Source organism: Tiliqua scincoides, chromosome 4 (genome assembly GCF_035046505.1).
Source record: "Tiliqua scincoides isolate rTilSci1 chromosome 4, rTilSci1.hap2, whole genome shotgun sequence".
Classification (NCBI taxonomy): Eukaryota; Metazoa; Chordata; class Lepidosauria; order Squamata; family Scincidae; genus Tiliqua; species Tiliqua scincoides.
Window position 1 is genome coordinate 58359255 of NC_089824.1, and position 20985 is coordinate 58380239.

The following is a 20985-nucleotide window of genomic DNA, read 5'->3' on the forward strand; positions in this document are numbered from 1 at the left end:
CTAATCGTTATTAACTCCATGGGACTAGATCAGTGAGTGAATCAGCAAGGTATTTTGCTCCAACCAATCTTGTTCAGCAATACAAGACTTTCTTCCTTTAGTCAGAAAGAAACATATTGTTTCAACCATTATGGACATAGAGAGTTAAAAATGTGTTTAGTTAAAATAGGATGAGAAACGATTACCTTTTTTGTTTTCTCTTTAAAAACAAAGAGTAGTGTAATATATCAGGTAACAAATATACTTAAATCTCTGCAAGACATCCTAAGATGCACTATCTCTGTACAACACAGCTGAACTGCCAGATCTTTCCTAAGCATAAAACAACACTGTGGCAGCGTATAAAACTATATCTAAGCAGCAAGCAACAATTATAACACCAGTTATTTGTAGGTACTGTTAGAAATAATAACTTTAAATTATAAAAATAATAGATTGATAATAGACTCTGAAGTTCTAGATTTTAACTGTTCATTTTTTAATTTTATGCTGTATTTTATTTATTAGGTTTTGTAAGCTGCCTTGAGCTTTGGGAAAGGCAGGGTTTAAATGTTTTAAATAAATAATAGATTTTATAGTCCATTTATTGCTAGGTAGTTATAACTGATAATTTAAATGCATTAAGGTTGCAATCCTATACACATTTTTCTTGGAATATACTCCATTGAACAAAACGGAAGTTACCTCCAAGTAAAGATGTAGAATGACACTTTTAACTGTTTTCATTTAGAGTTTATGTATGAAACCGGTTCAAGTTACTCCTAAGGCTGGTCTCTTGATTTAAAGTTGTTAACTGAAGGCCAAATCCTATCCAACTTTCCAGGGCCGGTGCAGCTGTGCCAATGGGGCGTGCGCTGCGTTCTGTACTAGGGAAGCAGTCACAGAGGCCTCCTCAAGGTATGGGAACATTTGTTCCCTCACCTAGGGGTTGCACTATGGCTGCACCAGTGCTGGAAAGTTGGATAGGATTGGACCCTGAGTCTATGACCCTGTTCTCTCCCCCACCCCATGCTTTTTAGGTACTTTTGTTGCTGTTTTCTTTGAATTATTTACAATTTTCCAAATGTTATTAGGCCAGTGTTTCCCAAACATTTAAGAGGCCCTAGAGATTGCTGCCTGATTTATAAATGCCAAGGGATGTGGCTATAAGGGTGATTGGGCAGTGGTGGTCCTCCCTCAAGTGGCAGCTTGTTTAATCCTTGATGCTCATAGTCTAATCTGCCTTGTCAGTTTCACAAACCACCAAAAATTATGTCATGACCCACTGGTGGGTCCCAGACCAATAGTTTGCTATATGAGGCAATCATATATGACAGTGTTTCTCAAACTGTGGGTTCAGGATCCACTAAATGGGTTGTGAGCCCATTTCAGGTAGGTCCCCATGCCTTTCAATATTTTATTTGTAATATATTAGACTTGATGCTACCATGGTATGTGACTGCATTTGGGGAAATGTTACAGATCTGTACTTTTAATAGGCTACTATGTATATTATTTTCACAATGATAGTAAATGAGACTTACTCCTGGGTAAGTGTGGGTAGGATCGCATCTTAGGATTGTTAAAAAAATTTGTGTTTGATGAGGGCTGGATTTAAAGTTCAATCCTATGCAAATCTACTCAGAAGTAAGTTCCATTGTGTTCAATAGCACTTACTTCCAGAAAAGTATTTATAGAATTGCAGCCTAAATCTGGTATCATCCTGGCTCAGCATAGATTGAAGTATCTTGGGAAATATTATAATCATAGCTCTGGAAGAAGTGCAGTGTGTATACAGAATTTGTGAACAACAAATATTCATTAAACACTTTCGATCTTCTTCTGGCCCTGGAGATGGAAAGTTCTGTACTATAGCCTACCTTCTGCATGCAGAAGTTTCCAGGTTCAGTTTCTGACATCATCAATTATTCTTGAACATCTCAGCAGGGTTAAGGAAACTCTCTTCCTGGAAAGCAGCTGTCAGTCAGAAGAGACACAACTGTACTGGACTTTTACAGGGTCTGATTCAATAAAAGCACCAGTTTCATATGTTTTACTTTTACCTGTTAATTCTGCAGTAGCGCAACTTCTTCCCCCTTCCTCTCCCATCCTCCCCCTTCTCCATCAGCAATAGCTCTGCAATAATACCAAGAGACATTAAAGAGGAACTCAAGGGATCCAAAATGTTCTCTGCGACTTCAAGGCACATTAATGCAGTAATGACTATTACTGGGAGAAGAAGAGAAACGGTAGCCTTCCTAATGAGCATTATTTGAACACAAGATTAGCAGCTGATGGTTCATTCATCATGTATCATGAAGAAGATATTTGGCAATGTGTTCATCGCACATGGCAAAGTAAAACCCACCTTTTCAAATTTAAAATTGGAATAGGCCACCCTTTTCTCATCGCTGCAATAATGCTATTGGGAGGATCCCAAGAGGGATTTACTCATGAACTCTGTACTTGCTGAGCACAGGCACTTCAATATCTGTTTATTTTCAATGTCTTCTTGGCAGCACACCATTTGTTTAAATTGGTTGAGAAATAAACTGCACTGAAAGCCTGAAGCAGAAACATTGTCTTCCTGGGGGGACTTCAATTGAGACTGAAATCATTCTAATTTAATCTGAATGAGGCAGCAGAAATATGGACTTGCCTTCAGAAAGCAGCTAATAATTATTTGGAAAAAAATAAATTCCAACTTCAGTTAGGGGCACAAGTTTTAATTCAGATCTAGAACGATGTTCTTCTGTTGCTCCTTAAAGTAATTTAAACATTAAAATAGCATTTAATTCACACATTGAGCTGATTAGGTGCCAGTGTGCCAGATGGGGGAAGATGTGCATTTCTATGTTTCTGAGCAAACCGGTTGAATTATTGTCTATAACAAACAACCACTTTACCACATGCAATTTCTATCTTGTCAGACTGTCCTTACCACTTGGTGAAGTGATACACAATCAGACTGCAAGTTGTTAGACATAAATGGTGATGGGTTCCACTTCCTCTGTCTAGAGACACATACTTTCCTGCCCTAATACTCTGGACTCCCTGTATTATGCAAGCATTCTCTAAATGAACATTCTACTTGACTGAAATAGCATTTGGTTGGTGCACATTTTTGTGTGTTACTGTGAAATTATGTTCACATCAGGGGGTGATAAGCCCAGAATGTCTTCTGTTCTGGAGTGGTGTCAGAGGTGACCAGGTCAGGCACTGATTGAAGCACTAGCGCACCTGGGAGGGCAAGTGTCCCTGGGTGGCATGCCTGGTGGGGTACCCCCATCCACTGGCTCCCCCTTGCAGCAACTTGGAGCACTTGTGTGTCACTTGGAGCAGCTGCCTGCTTCTTTCAAAGCAAAAATTCAGCACAATTACATGAAAATTACACTGCAAAGTGTCACCACAATTACTTCTGAGTCAGGCAGGGGCAACATTTAAAGGGACAGCCCCAGGCAGCGGAACACCGAGGAACACCACTGGATTGAGGATCTAAGCACATCAGAGGACCCACCTCCAAACCCTCAATACCATGTCAGTATTAGAGGCCAGTGTGCTAAAATGGGGAGGCTCAGTGGAGGGCTTGTTCAAGAGCCCCCAGCAACCTGGTGACAGCACTGTTTCTCCTTTAATGCTATTTTAAAACATGCAAAGGACTTGGCTCTATTATAAGTCTGCAAATGTATATGTAAAACCAAACCAAGCGCCCAGTCCTATGCTGCTCACCTGCCCTGTGATACAGCTGTGCCAAATTGAATGCTACTGTATCCTGTGGGGCACGAGAAGCAGCCAGTGGTCTCCTTGGAGTAAGGGAACATCAGTTCCCTTTCCCTGTGTAGTGCCCCCACATCCCAGATGGGTCTACTGTACCAGCTCAATTGTTGGTGCAGAACCAAGGAGCCTCATGTTGGACTCTGAGGCTTGGGGGGAGGGCTCAGGATCTGCTGCCATTCCTGCCCCCACCCAGCCCAATCTGCCCTCTGGACCACCTTCCCTCCACCCAGGTTCTCCCCCTCTCCATCTTCCTCCTGCCCTCCCCCACTGAGAAATGCCTCCCCGCTGAGTGGCAGTTTACTTACTACCTGGTGCTCCTCTTTGTCGCCCCACAGGCATGGAGGCTCAGCCCCCACCTCCCTTGTTCTGGCTGCTACAACTTGCCTTATGGCACATTTGTGACACCTTTTTCCCAGGCAGCACATGAGCAAATAGTGCTCCCGGGTGGAGGATTGGGCTGCCCATGTGATGTTTTCCCTATTGGTCTACTTTTAAACATTTAGATATTAGCTACCCCAATGAGAATCAGAACCATGGCATTCTTTACTGTAATGGTCCCCTGTTACCTAGCTGAACCCACAAGTGATTTCACTCCACATGGTGCTGGGTTGCCAGTGAGATGCAAAATCATGTGACTGCTGCTCCAGCAATGCAATCAGTTTCCCTCTGATGGCAAAGGCCATTCCTGGGGCTCTGGCTGATGGTAAACACAGGCTGTTATCAATGTGCTTGCAGGTGAAGTCTTGAAAAATAGCTTCTTATATAACACAGGGCTTCTAAAAGCAGAGCATACAGAGGGAAAATCATGGCAGAGCCTTTGAAAAGTGGAGATTCAAAAAGAAACAGAAAAAATATGCAATTAGAGTTGCAATACATTTCCATTTATAGATTTTCCACACTCTCTCACTCTCAGGACTGCATTTTTGCAAGGGGCATCTCAGAGGTGGTTGACCAAAAAAAGCAGCTTCATATGACCAGGATGACCAGATGTCCTCTTTTTCCAGGACATGTCCTCTTTTCTAGCATTGTGTCCTGGAAAAGAACTTGAATGTCCTCCTTTTCCTTGTGAGTGGGCAGTACAGAGCCTTTTTGAACTGCATAAATTATATATAATAACTTATAGGTAATGTCATTTTAAATTTAATAAGAAGTAATATAGTGTTTAAATTAACCACATGAAAGCAATATACAAATGTTTTTAGCTTTTATATTGTCATGTCCTACATTTTTCTTGGATGTCCCATATTTTGGAGTCTGTTGTCCTCTTTTGCCCTTGTGACAAATGGTCATATGGCTTGTTGGCAAGAACAGAACTTGTACTCAGTAGAATTAGGTTATTTTGACTTCAAAGAAGTCATTGTGAAATTCTTTTTTTTTAAGCCATCCAAATAATAATAATTTCTAACCTTAATATCATTTGAATGGAAGCTTCCATTTAGTTTCAGAAGAGACTGGAGATGGTGGGGAACTTTACTGAAAAGGCTCTTAATATCAAGGACTTCATTTTTTCATAAGTAGTGATATAAATGTAGGATTTCCCAATGATAGTATCTAAACCGGGGTGGCCAACCTTTCACCTTTAGGGCTCCTGAACCTTTAACATTTGTGTAGCAGAGGGAATTTCAGCAGATGTGGCTTGCCACATCTCACAGATAACAAATACCTTCCTCTATTGTTAAAGGTCCAGGAACCCTTAAGTTGAAAGGTTGGTCACCCCAATCTAAATATTTGGCAGAGTTGGGAGGAAGAGAGAGAGAGAATCATGAGAGGAATGGAAATGTAGAACACAATTGAATACACCCAGCTATCCAACATAAGAAGGCACTGAAAATAGCAGGTAATGGTAGTGTGGAATTAGAAAGAAGGTAGCTGAAGAAGAGCTTCTGGCCATGTGACCAGACAGTGCTGCAGAGATGCACTGATAGGTCTCAGTCATTTAAGTTAGTAGGGATGTGCATACAGTGAGAAACTTGGGCTGCAATCTTATGCACACTTACATGTACCCCACTGAACTGAGAGGACCTTATTTTTGAGCAGCCATGCATAGGATTGTAGTGTCGCATATCTCTGGACATGCAAAAAGGAAAAAAGAGTTTTAGGAAACTCTCCATTAGGTCTGTGACTGTGATGTGGTGACTTATACATACATGTAACACTTCGGGCGCAATTCTATCCTGCACAGGAACAGGCAAGCCAGGAGGCTTGCACTGTATCCTCCTCAGAATAGTGGCCATAAACAGCTCAGTCAGAGGTAAGGGGAAACATTTTCCTTACCTCCGGGTAAGGGCTGCTGGCCCCTATGGATGTCCCATATTTTGGAGTCCCTTGTCCTCTTTTGCCCTTATGACAAAGGGCATGGGTCACCTCAGACTATGGGTCTCCTCTATGGGTCTCCTATGGGCCTCCTCAGCCCCCCAAGGAGAGCAGAGTGGCTTGAAGCCGCTCCGTTCTCCCTGGGAATGAGGGTTGGGATCTGGCATAACTGCCAGATCCCAGCCCCGCCTCCCGCTCCCTGCCCATCTGCCCCTGGGGCTGCCCACTGACCGCCCTCCCCCTGCCCAGGATCGCCTCCCTCCCACCACCTCCCTGCCTACCTTTTCTGCTTGCTGGGCTGATGCAAGCGTCTGAGAGGAAGTTGGCGCGGAGGCTTATGTCAGCCTCTGCAGGCCGGCACTTCTTGGAGCACCAGCCCAGCTTCCTCTCGAAGAGGCACAAATGTTCCTCTCAAGGAGGCGCAAATCCCGGATCTGGATTGCGCCCTTCCTCTCATCAACAATGTATCATCAGCAGAGCTTTACTACTTAACTAGCGTGTGGACTCTTCTTTTTGATAGCTGGTAAAGTAAGATGTGTGCTACACCAGGCCACCTCTGGATAATGATTCACAAAACCTTTCAAAGCTTACACTAGGTCATTTTGTGGTCATTTTTGGAAAATTATATTAGGTATATCAGTGTGTGTGTGTGTGTGTGTGTGTGTGTGTGTGTGTGTGTGTGTGTGTGTAAAACATTCAAAACTAATTGCAATGGGTTACCTCAACACTAAGTTCTATTAGTCAAAACATTTGTTATCACAAGTTTAGATCAGAACTAAATACTTAAAGATAAAATATTATACCATTTTGGTATTAACATAAACTGGATATTTTTTTGTCTTACTAATAAATCCTATAACAGCCTATGTTAAAGGTATTCTAACTTAGCCAGACAAATTAATCTGGTTTTAAATTTTTCCCTTGAAGTCTTGCCATAACAGCATAAGAATGAAAAATAACTATGGAAATTAAATAAACCCAGCAAAATTTTCATGTCTGTAGTCATTAGTAATAGTTGGTACTTACGTATAAATATTTTTTATAAATTACATTTTGAATAAACACTAATCCACGTTTATCTTGTTTATTTAAGTAGTGGTATTACATCTATACTTTTCAGCGCTGGATTTTGTAATATTTCTCACAAAATAAATCTAACAACAAACATATAAACACTTACATTTCTAGCTGACCTCATTCCATTTTTTTTAAAAGAATGAAATATATATCCTGTATAAAGAGATTAAAATAGCTAAAAGCAAACTTCAGTGCAACTTCTTGCTGGTGCAAGTCCATTCCCTAAGGGCCTTATCCTATGCTGCCCTGGCACTGCAAGGTACAGCAGTGCTGAAATGACCACTGCTGTATCCTGTGGGGCCAAAACAGCAGCTGGAGGATTCCTCAGGCTAAGGAAACATTGGCTTCCCTGGGCCTCCCAATGCCTTATAAGGCATTAAAAATGCCACTTCTGGTTTTCAATTGAAAACCAGAAGTCACTTTTTTTTTTTTGCCTTTTTGGTCATTCTGAGGCCCACAGTGGCTGCAAGTGGTTGTGTGCGGCCTCTGCAGGCCTCAGAAGACCCTCTGGAGGCAATGGAGGTGTCCCCTTATATCTGGGGGGGGGGGTTTGGAGTGGAACCCCGTGGATACAGGGGCTGTACTCATAAATCCTGTACTCATAAATCTTATAAATCTGAGTAAGAGCTTCTATGAGATTTTCTTTATAGATCTGGTTTTTAATGGTTGAACATACAATTGGGACAGATCTGGGTGAAGTGTGATTCTGAACTTTAGGTGTAATCAAGTGTTCTGCAAATGCCCATGTGGAAGGCATGCTTTTGGCTTTGAAACTGAAATTCTTACATGTGATGAATTTATTTGTCTTGGTGTCCTCTCTTGGAGGACTTTGGATCTAATTTTCCAAAATGTGAATGCTGGTGTTATTTAATTTCATTTTAGTGTTGCATATTTTGCATCAAAGATTTTGGGTTAAACAATTGCTCAAGTAAAGAAGACAATGGGCTGAGAATAAGCTAAGGAATGGGCTGACAATGGGCTGACAATGGGCTAAGGAAAGATAGCATTGGATATACCGTGAAGATAAGACAACAAAAGGCAGCGTATCACATTAAAGTAAAGATTCATTAGAAACCATTTCACTTATGACTGTATCAGTGTTCAGTTATTAGAATTTCATAAACCTAATGTATTCATATTATAGGAATTTATTATTCCATTTCTTTACCTGCCTGCAAACATTTTATGCACAGTAAAATGTATAAAACATTGTCTTACAAATACTGCTACTTGAACTGTATTTCTAAAACAGGCAATATTTAAAGCATTGCTGCAGTTATCCAAAATAAAGGACATTGTAATTGACAGAGTATACTATAGAGCAGGGGTGTCCAAAGTTTTTGGCAGGAGGGCCACATCATCTCTCTGACACTGTGTTGGGGGCCAAGGAAAAAAAGAATTAATTTACATTTAAAATTTGAATAAATTTACATAAGTTTACATAAATGGATATATTAAAGATGAACATATATGAATGAATGAAGGTCTTGCAATAGCTCAAGGCCTATAAAAGTCCATGAACAAACCAAGGCTGGCTTTTCCTTTGCTGCCACTACTGCATCACAGACATGAAACAGCAAGCAGTGGAAGGAGCCCTCGTCCCACAGCTCACAGGAGAGGTCAAACAGTCGCCCTCATGCTGAGAGCAATTGCATCGGGTCAGTGTGGGATCCAACAAATTTCTGGAGGGCCAGAGACTCATTGGAGACTGGGGGCTCTATGAGGGCCGCATTGGGAGTCCTCGAGGGCCACAAGTGGCGCCAGGGCCGGGGTTTGGGCACCCTTGCTATAGAGGGCCACACATGAACTCACTGAAAGTCTGGGTGTGCATTCCTTCTGGACTGTTTAAGCAGTTCCTCTTATTTTACTGAACTTTTCCTCCTCCCAACATAATACCACAAAGCTCCCAACCTGATGACCTAGTCCTTCATTTAGGATCACTTCCTGATCTCTCAGGCACAACCCGTTTCTATCTTCACTCCTACATGTCAAGATCTGGTCACTTAGAGTTCCTTCAAAAATCCTTCCAATGGCACAGAAGCCACTATGTTACTTCAGTATTATAAAAAAAAATGTGGGAGAAGCCTTTGATGTCAGTCCTTCCCATACTTATTTTGTGAGATGAGATAGAACCAAAAAGACAGGGCCCAATCCTATCCAATTTTCCAGTGCCAGTGCAGCTGTGCCAAAGGGTTGTGCCCTACATCCTGTGGTACAGAGGCAGTCACAGAGGCCTCCTCAAGGTATGGGTACATTTATTCCCTTACCTCAGGGCTGCACTGCTGCAGCATCGGTGCTGGAAAGTTGGATAGGCTTGGGCCCTCAGGCTGCAATGCTATACGCACTTTCATGGGAAAGTGTGAACATAATGAGATTTGATTCTGAGTAAACACGCATAGGATTACGCTGTAATACGCAGAGCGTATTATTGCAGTCAAATAAATACACAGAAAAACTATTGATTGTAACTTCTGATATGTGTCATAGAAGTTTAAAATAGGCATGCATGCATGATATGATAAATGTAAATAATTTAACTGTATTTACTTATTTATTTGTTTATTTAAACACAGTTAAAAAAATTAAATTTTAAAACTTTAAATAAAAGGCCTTTCCCTTTTAAGGACTAACAGCCCAATCCTGAGCTGCCTGCCACGCCCAGGTCCGGCAGCTCTGTGGAGGGCTGCCACCGGATCCTGCGCCTCCTGTGCTACCGCATGAGGCTCCTCGGGAGAACGGGATGTTCGTCCCCTTCCCCCAAGTAAGGGAAGCAGCCCTGCAATGGGGCTACTCACTTTAGCAGTGACCAAAAGGTCGGCGCTAAAGTAAAGGCGCTCATGTAGGGTGTGCAGCCCTGCACGAGCGCCTTGGATCCTGTGGAGCTCTGCTCCGCGGATCTGCCTCGCTCCCTCCCCCCGACATGCCTCCCGCCCGCCCCTGGCCACGCCTCCCGCCGGCCTCCCCCCTCCCCGGAACACCTCCCCCATGCCCCTGGCCATGCCCCCGCCTCCCGTTCCATAGCACAGTCGTCTGGGAGACTGCGGAGCTGCGGAACCTGGGTGACTGCCGCACGCTAGCCCATCGCTGGCTGGAGCTGGGCTAGCTCTGGTGGGAGCCTGGTGGTAAACCCCACAAATGTGCCTTACGGCACATTTGCAACTGAGATCCGCAGTGCAGAGCCGTGCTGCGGAACTCAGGATTGGACTCTAAGGCAGCTAATAACAATACAATACAACAGAGGACTGGGCAGAAAGTTAACCAATGATAAAAAGGTACATTTTACCCTAGAAGCTGGCAGGTCAGATCTGGGTTAAACCATGATAGATACAGGTGTGCCCCTTATCCCATTCTGGAACCCCCTGGCGATACCTGAAACCACAAAAACAGATGAACGTCCATCCCCGTGTCCCAGAGGGCCTCCCCACTTCCAGAGGTGAGGGAGCTCTGATCCCCTTGCCTCCTGAGTGGCCTCTGAACTCAGCAGAGGCCGAAGATGTCCGTCTCTGGCCTCTGCCGAGCTCCGACTGTAGATTAAAAAATGCTACTTCTGGTTTCACGGAGAAACCGGAAGTGGCATTTTTAATGCCTTATAAGGCATTAGGAGGCCCAGGGAAGAAATCCAGGGCTTCTCTGGGTCTCCCAAAGTCTTATAGGCCTTAAAAACATTTCTGGTTTCTCCATGAAACTGGAAGTAGTTTTTTTTTTTTTTTTTACCTACAGAGTTCAGTCTGAGCTTGACAGAGGCTGAGGACACATGTCCTTGACCTCTGCTGAGCTCAGAGCTCCTCCGGAGGCACATGGAGCTCTGCTGGAGGAGAGTCCCCTCTGGAGCCCCTCTCTGGAGGGCCTGTGTGTGGGGGAGTATGTGCTGGGGTGGCTGGACTCAATCCACGGATAAGTGAATCTGTGGATACGAGATCCATGGATATGGGGACCTTTAAAATTATCTACAGTTCAAACTGTTGCATCCCGAGCTTTCAACAACAGCTGCCCTGTTTCTTTTTGCACAGTGCTTAGTTTTTTGAATGATTGTAACATAAATTGCTATCACAGTTCCCAACGTCTTCGCTAATTCATATTTCAGATATTCTATTCCCATAATTTTTCCCTTAAATATCCTCTCTATCACCACCATTTTCCCAGTCCTAATTGCCCTCTACTGCTATTTAACAAAGAAAAAAAATGAAAACGCATTATCATTGCATCTAGTTTGGCCCTGACCTTGCATTACATCCAAAAAATAATTTTGCAAGGCACAACTAAGACAGTCTTAGCTGTAATTTCAAAAAGTTACATAATGGTGTCTGCAATAAGAAGAGAGAGGCATGATAATGGTGTGTGCCACTTTGGTCATATTTTATATGAGTTTAGTTTCCAGTACATTTCTTCAATATCCCATCATATGTGTTCATTATTTTCTTATCCCCTTGGAGAAAAGTTTTGTTCAAGTGGAACATGCTGACCTGCCATACAGGCAGCCTTCTTAATCACTATATTTATTCTGCCTGAAACTCTTGAGATAGATGAGCTGAACAGAACCTTTAATAACATAGACTTTTGTGATGTTACCATGAAAAAAACCTGGGTCCTCTTTAAGAACTCAAGAATGACACAAAATGTGATGCATTTTGCCCAACATTAGACAGTATCACATGTGTGCATTTCATATGGAGAAGTAGCCATACACAAGCAGAATGTCCCAGGTTCAGATCCTGGCATCTTCAGGTGATGCTGGGACAGATCCCTGGAGAGCTGATACCGATCAATGACAACACTGACCCAGATGGGCCAATGGTCTGATTCAGTTGACTGTTGACTGACTGATTCAGTATTAGTCCAATTCACAGCATTAGATGCATTGTCATCATTGAATGTTGCAATTGGATGCCATCTCTTCATCTCATCTCCCAGTCTGTTTTTAGGTAAGACTTTATGGGACACTTTTCTTCTTCCATATCTAAGAACAGAAATAAGTAATTCTCACATAATCCAAGAAGATTTGTTGCCAAATAAGAATTAGCACAGGGGTATCAAACTCATTACATACAGCAGGCCAAATAGCATGCATGATGCCTAATGAGGGCTGGAAGTGATGTCATTAGACAGGAAATGATGTCATTCAACAGGTCACTAATCAGAAATAAGCACTTTTTGTCATTTAGGAACTAATTAGCTGCAAATGACAAGAGAGAAAATAAGCAAATCTTGATCATATTTCAAGATATGGGAGAGTTCAATTATTATGCGGGCAGCCCTTTCAGCAGTGACACCTTAGCACACCTCAGCAGCTGATGGTGGTACTGGGAGAGACCACAGGCCAGGTAAAAAGCTTCCGTGGCCTGCATCTGGCCCCTGGGCCTTATGTTTGATACCCCTGGATTAGCACTCCAGCTTGGTCTCAGCTAACTTCAGGTTTCAGGAGTTCAGGATCTCAAAAGAATTAAATCTTTCAAAAAACAACTCAAGAGTTAAAATATTTTGAATTTTTTCTCCAATCCTTATGCTTGAACAGATGGATGGGTGGTCACCATCAATCCGCTAGTAATAAAGAGGAAGCCATCCATTATAATGTAGAAATCAAACTATGTGTTGCTGATTGTATCACACGTCATAAATTGTGCTATTGACCATCAGGACTGATTTGCTAAAAGCACATCAGGCTGTGGTCTGAAAATGGTTCCGAGAGCTTCATATTTTATATTTTTCTTACAGTATCATGCAAAAGAGGTAACACGGTATTTGACCATTTCTGTGTTTGAGCTTTTGGGTTCGACATCTGGTTCTACATGTAATATTAGGGAACGGAAGATGGCTCTTCCCTTGTTTTCCCCTTCTGATTCCTCTTCTGCTGCATCAGGAAGTTCCTAATATTATCATACCTCTGTCATGAACTCACAGGGTGGCCTTAGGCAAGCCACAATCTCTCAACCAGTACTTTTCTTTTTAGAATTACAACATACTGAATGTGAAGCCTTTTCAGTACTCTAAAGCTGATATATAAATGTGAAGTAGTAGATTATTTTTTCATTCCACTTCTTTTTTCCCCCAAGCGAACATGTGTGGGTGTGAGAAAAAAAAACTGCCTAGCAAGCAAAAATTCTTGACAGCACTATTGCCAAGATACAAATAACAACTCATTAAGTTGCAAACACCCAATGAAGTTGAAGCATGTGCTTCTTGGGCAGTGCTCCACCCTCAGTTCTGCAACCCAGGGCAAGTTGTGGGTCAGTGGTGGAGCACAGGGTTTGTTCACAGAAAATTAGGGTAGAGTCTCTGATATCTCCAGGTGGAGATGAGAAAGACTTCAGTCTAAAACCCTGGACCTGTTAGTCAGTGAGCTCAATATTGTCTTAGATGGACCAACATTCTGATTCTATACAAGACAGCTTTGGGCAGGGCCAACCAAGTCATGAGGCAAGTTTAAAATGTTGCCTCAAGTAGCAGTCTGGGCTAGGTAGGAAGGTTCCTCTAAACTTCTGTTCACCTGCCTCCTTTTACCTCTATCATGGCTTCCAATTCCTGATGGACAGCATCCTCCTTTAAATCACTAGCATGTAAGAGAAGGATAGAAAAGGCTGCTGCTGCTTCTTCTAGTGGCAGGAGAAGGGAATGCTGGGAGAATGAGCAGAAGAGGCATTGTTGGAGGAGTAGGAAAGGGGAGCTCTAGGAGAGTTGGCTGTGGTAGCAGCAGTAGCACATCTCTTCTGACATCCAGCCCCAGCTCTGCTTCTTCTGGGTGAGGGAATGTTGGGAGTGCTCCCAGCACTTTCTCCATCGGCCACTAGATGGCACGGCAGTGCTGGATGCAGTCACTAGAGCAGGGGTGCCCAAAGCCCGGCCCTGGGGCCACTTGCGGCCCTTGAGGTCTCTCAATGCAGCCCTCAGGGAGCCCCCAGTCTCCAATGAACCTCTGGCCCTCCAGAGATTTGTTGGAGACCACACTGGCCGGACGCAACTACTCTCAGTGTGAAGGAAACTGTTTGACCTCTTGCATGAGCTGTGGGATGAGAGCTCCCTCCACTGCTTGCTGTTTCACATCTGTGATGCAGTAGCGGCAGCATAGGAAAGGCCAGCCTTGCTTTGTGCAAGGCCTTTTATAGGCCTTGAGCTATTGCAAGACCTTCATTCATTCATATAAGTTCATCTTTAATATATTCATTTATGTAAACTTATGTAAACTTATTCAAATTTGAAATGTAAATTAATTCTTTTTTCCCCCGGCCCCCGACCCAGTGTCAGAGAGACGATGTGGCCCTCCTGCCGAAAACTTTGGACACCCCTGCACTAGAGGTATGCCCTCCTCACCCTGTTTATGTAATGTCTGAACACATGAGAAGGGATTCTTCTCAGGCAGGTAGCGGGCAGATGTGCCTCCCCTAGGCCTGCACCATCAATGGTGCTCCCTTTGGAGGTGTGCTATGTGTGTGCATGCATGATATGGTGCTTGCTTGAGAGGTGAATGTCTGCTAACATGGGTAGGGGGTGGGTGGAAGAATTTGGGAAGTAGGATTGGGGGGGGGGAAATGAAAGTGGAAGTTTGCCATGGGCCACCTTTAGCTTCATATGTTCAAAATGTTTTTGAGTGTGATCGAACTTTCAAAAGCACTTTGTGAGAGAGCATGGGGTTCTCCTGGGCATGCTGGTGGCCTTGGGTAAGCTTAAGGCACCGTGTGCATTTCTCTGATTGGTTCGTACTGTCCAGTGCTGATAGGATGGCGATACAGTCTGTTTTAGGCTCCTTTTGATTTAGAATAACTCGTATCTAACTTTTACAGTCAGCATTCAGCACAGCAGCCCACGATAGTGCAAGAAGCACCTAAACCACGGGGCTGCTAAATACCTGTGCTCCCAGTGCTCCTGAGCAGTGACCTTTTCACGCCTGCTCAGCGGATGTGCAAGAACCCTCCAGTGGCACCACAAGCTGGAACAGTCTTGAGAACCTTCCTCCGCTTCAGCACCGACGCTCTTTGAACAATTCCATATTGCAAATGCAGAGACAACCTTCAAGCAGCAGGCGGTAACCTTCCCAAATACAATGGTGATTAAATAAGATGCGCGGTAACAAAAAAAATGAAAACATTGCATGCCTTTGTATTCCAGGGCTCTGTCAAAAGGGGAAAAATACTGAGGAATATCACAATGGGTGGGACACCTGCTAAATAAAGAAGAACATGCCCCATTTTCAAATGTTTGTATTATGTATTGTATTATGAACAAACATGACAGCGCCTTAGCACACAGTCACTGTTCTAATCAAAAGAAGGAGCAGTCACATTGACATAAGCAGGAAGCAGTTAATTCACACCCATCTCTACATTTTAGTAGCCCTCAATAGATGTTATTGCTGTGTTCAGTCTGCCAGGGTTTCTGGCTGTGAGGAGAAACTCTCCCCGTGTTTGCCTCTTGCCTCTTCAGGCAAGTGTTGAATACAAGGGCATTCAAGAGTTCTGGATAGAGCATAGCTAACTAACATGTTCCCATTCTCCCTCACCTTTATGGTGCTGAATATGTGCTGTGTGATGGAATGGTTAGAGCACTGGACTTGAACCAATTGATCACTTGGCTTGGTGGCAATGCACCGAGAGCCACTTTGTTTCAATTGGTGCACAGTAGTAAAAAAAATGAGGGAGGAAATGGAGCAGAAGCTGGCCCCAGGAAATGCTTGCCAGAAGCTGTAGAATTTTTTATAGTGTCAGTGCCACCTTGCTTTGTTGCTGACATTCGTAATGACCTGGTTCAGAAGATGAATTTATCCAACTCTTAATGCTCAAGCGTATTGCAAATCTAGCACAGCTTCCTCCAAAGAAAGCACTTTTCGTATTTCAGAAAGTATAGTAAGATTCTGCACATGCCCAGTTCAGCACACAGATGCCAAGGCCATGTGCTATGTAGACACATAGCAGGAACATTGTTTAGTATTAAACCTCTTATTCTTTGTGAGACTGTATTTGATTACTGTGACATTACAGGAATGAGAAAGCCAGCTACATTGTAGGAGCATTTGCTGGATCTTTAATGTGATGCATGTACCAGCAATTACCCACAACTGTAATTGACAGTTGTGAATTATGTCACCAGAGCAAGCAATCTTTTATTTGGTGAGCATCTTTTCTACGTAGGTCAATTCTCTTCATTGTTATTTACCAGTGTTTGTGTTGAGTTGTCCCTCATCCTGTCTAAACCCTTCTCTTATTCCCGAGTATCTTTGTTTTTGGAAGGAGTGTAGCTGAATTTTCAAGAGCATGTTTTGTCATGGTTCATCTTGGAAACAGAGAAATATAAGGCACATCACACTATCAGTGCACATGCACTGACATAATGAGCCAGAATGGCATTCTCCAAAACACTTTTATTATTATTTCCAAGTCTGAATGGTGCTGAGGGGAGATTTGCCATTACTAGTGCTACCAAGGAACACTTGACAAAGGCTATCAAGTGCAGCCAAATCCTATGCATGTTTATTCAGAAGTAAGTTCCACCCTATTAATTGCACACATCCAAGGAAGTGTGCAGATAATTGCAGTGTAAGCAAATTCTGTCATTCTTCTTTGAGTTAGGAAACCTATGGAGGAAAGCACTTGATAGCTCTGTGGGAGCTGCTCTGAGCAGCAACAAGAGGATCTCCAGTCAAGGGAACCTGAAGCCCCAAGAGAGAAAAATAGAAGACATTTTCAATATTCAAATACATCTACATACCACATTTCAATTTGAGCAAAACTGATTTTCAGCACCAGTTCCAGTTGCTTTTGAACATCAGGAGAACTGCTAACAGAAAGTACTTCTATATGTAAATCACATCCCATAAATGTGCTAAGAAATTATATAATATTATGTGGACAATAATTAGTGTTGGCATGAAATTTTCAAGTTTAAAAAACTTGATGAAATTCTGATGTTATGAAAAATTCAACTGATCCACACACTTTTAGTCAACCATTTCTAATTTTGCTTATTATTATTAATTATTATTATTATTAACAGTATTTATATACCGCTTTTCAACTAAAAGTTCACAAAGCGGTTTACAGAGAAAAATCAAATAACTAAATGGCTCCCTGTCCCAAAAGGGCTCACAATCTAAAAAGATGCCAAGGAATACCAGCAGACAGCCACTAGAACAGACAGTGCTGGGGTGAGGTGGGCCAGTTACTCTCCCCCTGCTAAAATCATTCCTTCAGATGAAAGTTCTGCAGCGACAAGCTAGCACATGTTCTACAACTTCTCTCCCTATCATCAGCCACACTGTGGTGACTGCCTGACTATCCCCCAAACCCTCAAATAATAATGGACAATTTTCATCAATCTATGCCAGGGGTGTCCAAAGTTTTTGGCAGGAGGGCCAAATCATCTCTCTGACACTGTGTCCGGGGGCCGGGGGGAAAAAGAATTAATATACATTTAAAATTTGAATAAATTTACATACATTTACATAAATTTATATATTAAAGATGAACTTATATGAATGAATGAAGGTCTTGCAATAGCTCAAGGTCTATAAAAGGCTTTAAACAAAGCAAGGCTGGCATTTCCTATGCTGCCGCTACTGCATCACAGATGTGAAACAGCAAGCAGTGGAAGGAGCCCTCATTCCACAGCTCATGCAAGAAGTCAAACAGTCGCCCTCATGCTAAGAGCAGTTGCGTCGGGCCAGTGTGGGCTCAAGCAAATCTCTGGAGGGCCAGAGGCTCATTGGAGACTGGGGGCTCCCTGAGGGCCACATTGGGAGTCCTCGAGGGCCACAAGTGGCCCCAGGGCCAGGGTTTGGGCACCTCTGATCTATGCCATCAATTCACAGCGTTCCCCCCTTCCATGTCTATATTGAGAGCTAGACCACCAATGAGACTTGGATGCGTGTGTTTCATGATTGTTTGTGAATTTATGTATATCTTTAAAAAAAAATCTTAAATTTTTAAAAACTTAAAAGTTAAATGTGATGTTTTTAAGAGAGCCAGAGTGGTATAGTGGTTAAAATATTCCAGACTAGGTCTTGGGAGACCTAGATTCAATCCCCCTCTGGTCATGAAGCTTCCTAGGTAAGCCTTGGGCCAGATCTCGCAGCCCATCAGGGCAATTATGATGATCAAAGCAGAGAACATGTACCACCAGTTCCTTGGGCTCCTTGGAGGCAGGATGTAAATTCAATAAATAAATTTAGCCCCACCAAGTGGATGAGAGCTTAGAAGGCCAAGTAGTTGACACTTAACCTGTTTCAAATTATAAATGGAAAGGTCAGGGTGTTTTCAATAATAACTGAGGTAGTACACAGAAGAGAACAATTTGAGGAAATACAGAGAAGCAGTTTCAACCATCATTAATTACAACAGCTAAGAAATCACTAAGTAGCCATGGTCTCCTATTTTTCATTTTTTTCCCTTCCAGTTGAGAAAACATTTGAGAGGATCTGCGGCAATTCAGACTGGTCAATTATATTTCATTTAGGGAGAGCCAGTACTACAAAATTCAGCATCAAGTTTCATTCTTTCATCTTTTACATTTCTAGGGTGCACTAATGAGTACAGTCACTTAAACGTGATTACTATGTAAATATATTCAGTTAGGATGTAAATTATATAAGTATTTTCTTTCAGAATGACCCAGTTTTATACAGATAAGAACCAATGCAATTAATTTGAAATAATGGTTTAGGCACATTTCACACACTTTTTAAAAAACATTTCACTACGATTGTTAGACCTGCTTTTATTTCGAAAAATCCAAAAGCTTTTCCTACATAGCTTCTAAAATATAAAGAAGATGAAATTGGTTACAGTCTGTAGCTGCTAAATGAAGTCTGTCTAAAGACTTCATCATGCGCCTATATAACTTTCTAGTAAAAACAAACAGGGAAAGGAATCATGAAAAAGAAACACTTGTTTTGTTTTTATTAAAAAGCATCCTTTTGTCTTTAAAGTTGCAGGGCATGAGATTAGTCACCATTTAAATATTAGATAATAGATGTTGGCACTGCACATGTCCAACTCTGGTCAGAAAATCACAGAAACCAGCTGATTGTTAGGTAGAACAGGAAGGCACTGTCTGCCCCCTCACCTAGTGCTCGCTCTGCCATGCTGAACAACACTGAACAACAATGCTGATCAACACCATTGCTGATTTTCAAACAACGCTATCTGACCATGCATTGGTCTAAAACTGTGCAGCTCTTTCATCAAGTAATTTGCAAATGGTCAGAGAGACTTCTCAATCACAGTTCCTGCCCTGAATAGTCTGTTCAAGGAGGATATTATCACATGTTATTTTTATGTTTATTTTTCATATTTTTATACAGCCCTTTGTCCAAGCAAGTCAGGGCGCTGTCCATAGTTCCTCCCCTCCTTTTGTCCTCCCCACAACCTTGTGAAGTAGGTCAGGCTGAGAGAGAGTGACTGGCCAGGGTCACCCAAGAAGCCTCATGGCTGAGCAGGGAATTGAACATGGATCTTTCAGTTCTTAAGTCCAACTCCCAAACCACGAATGTAGTTCAATTCAATACTGAGAAGCATGCATTGTTTTTAGGAATATTCTTCTAGTGGTCCTTCTGTCTGAGGCACTGCTTCCCTAATTCTTGCTTTATCTTTTTCCCTTAATTGCTTTTTATCTGCAGCATGATTTCTGGTGTAGCGATCAGGGATTAAAGCTGGCAATTCCCCCCCCCCCCGCACATTAACATTAATGGAAGCCAGGAGGCTAAATGTAAATAGAGTACTGTATCTTGAAACAGTAACATTTTCTATGAACTGCAGCAACATTATAATTTATCATGTTTTGAACTTGCGTTTCACTGTTAAAAGGTCACCTGCCCTTTTTACATATCTGTCTGAGGTTGAAATTGTGGATTTTGGTAGTTCCTTTCCTATCTGAATGGTCAGTTTGAGAAGAGAGTGCCATGGGAATCTTACTCTGATCCAAAGAAGTCTATGCTGTCCCCTGGGCTGCTTAACATCTACATCATTGGTTACCAATCTGTGGTCCGTGGACTACAAGTGGTCTGAGAGACCCTAAGAAGTGGTCCACGAGGTCTCAGAAAAAAAAATCACTTCTGATCAATCACTTCCAGCATCTCACCAAGCAAGTGCTCTCTCACTGACCACCAGGGAGGGCAGAGAATGGACCGCTCACAGCTACAGCCAGCACTGAAGTGTCAGATGTGGATATGGGACAATTGTTCTCCACCCTCTCTGGTAGCCCATGGGGGAGTGCTCCTTTGGCAAACAGCAGACTACCAGAGAGGAACAGACCATGTATATCCGCAGCTGGCATCAAAAGCAGCAACTCACAAATCTCTATAACTAATAAATCTAATCTCTAATAAATCTCCTCTAATTATTACAATTATTACAATTTAATTGTACTTTCTCTGGGATTCATGACAATAGTCCATGACAATTCCAATTTTTGCCGCAGTGGTCCATGGACTCCAAAAGGTTGGGAACCCTGATCTACATGAACCCAGTAAATGAGGTCTTCTAGGGAGCTAGTGCAACCTTGTTTCTCCTTTCCACCTAACTCAGATGATGCTGTGGTAGTGCTGAAATGTCCTTTGGAATTGATAATGGGCTGGATAATAAACTGAACCTTAATCCCAGTAAATTGGAAATACTGTTAGCAGGTGGTTCATTCGTCTTGGTAGATGAAGTGGCCATCTCATGGATAATGTGGCAGATCTGTAGTTTATTTATTTATTTATTTATTTATTTATTTATTTATTTATTTATACAGGTGTTTATATACTGCCTTTCTTTGGTCGTCAGATTTCTCCTCAGACTTTAATCCAAGGCGGTTTACATACTCAGGCTGTTCTAAACCCCTAGGGATTTTTACAATTGAATAGTTCTAGTGTTT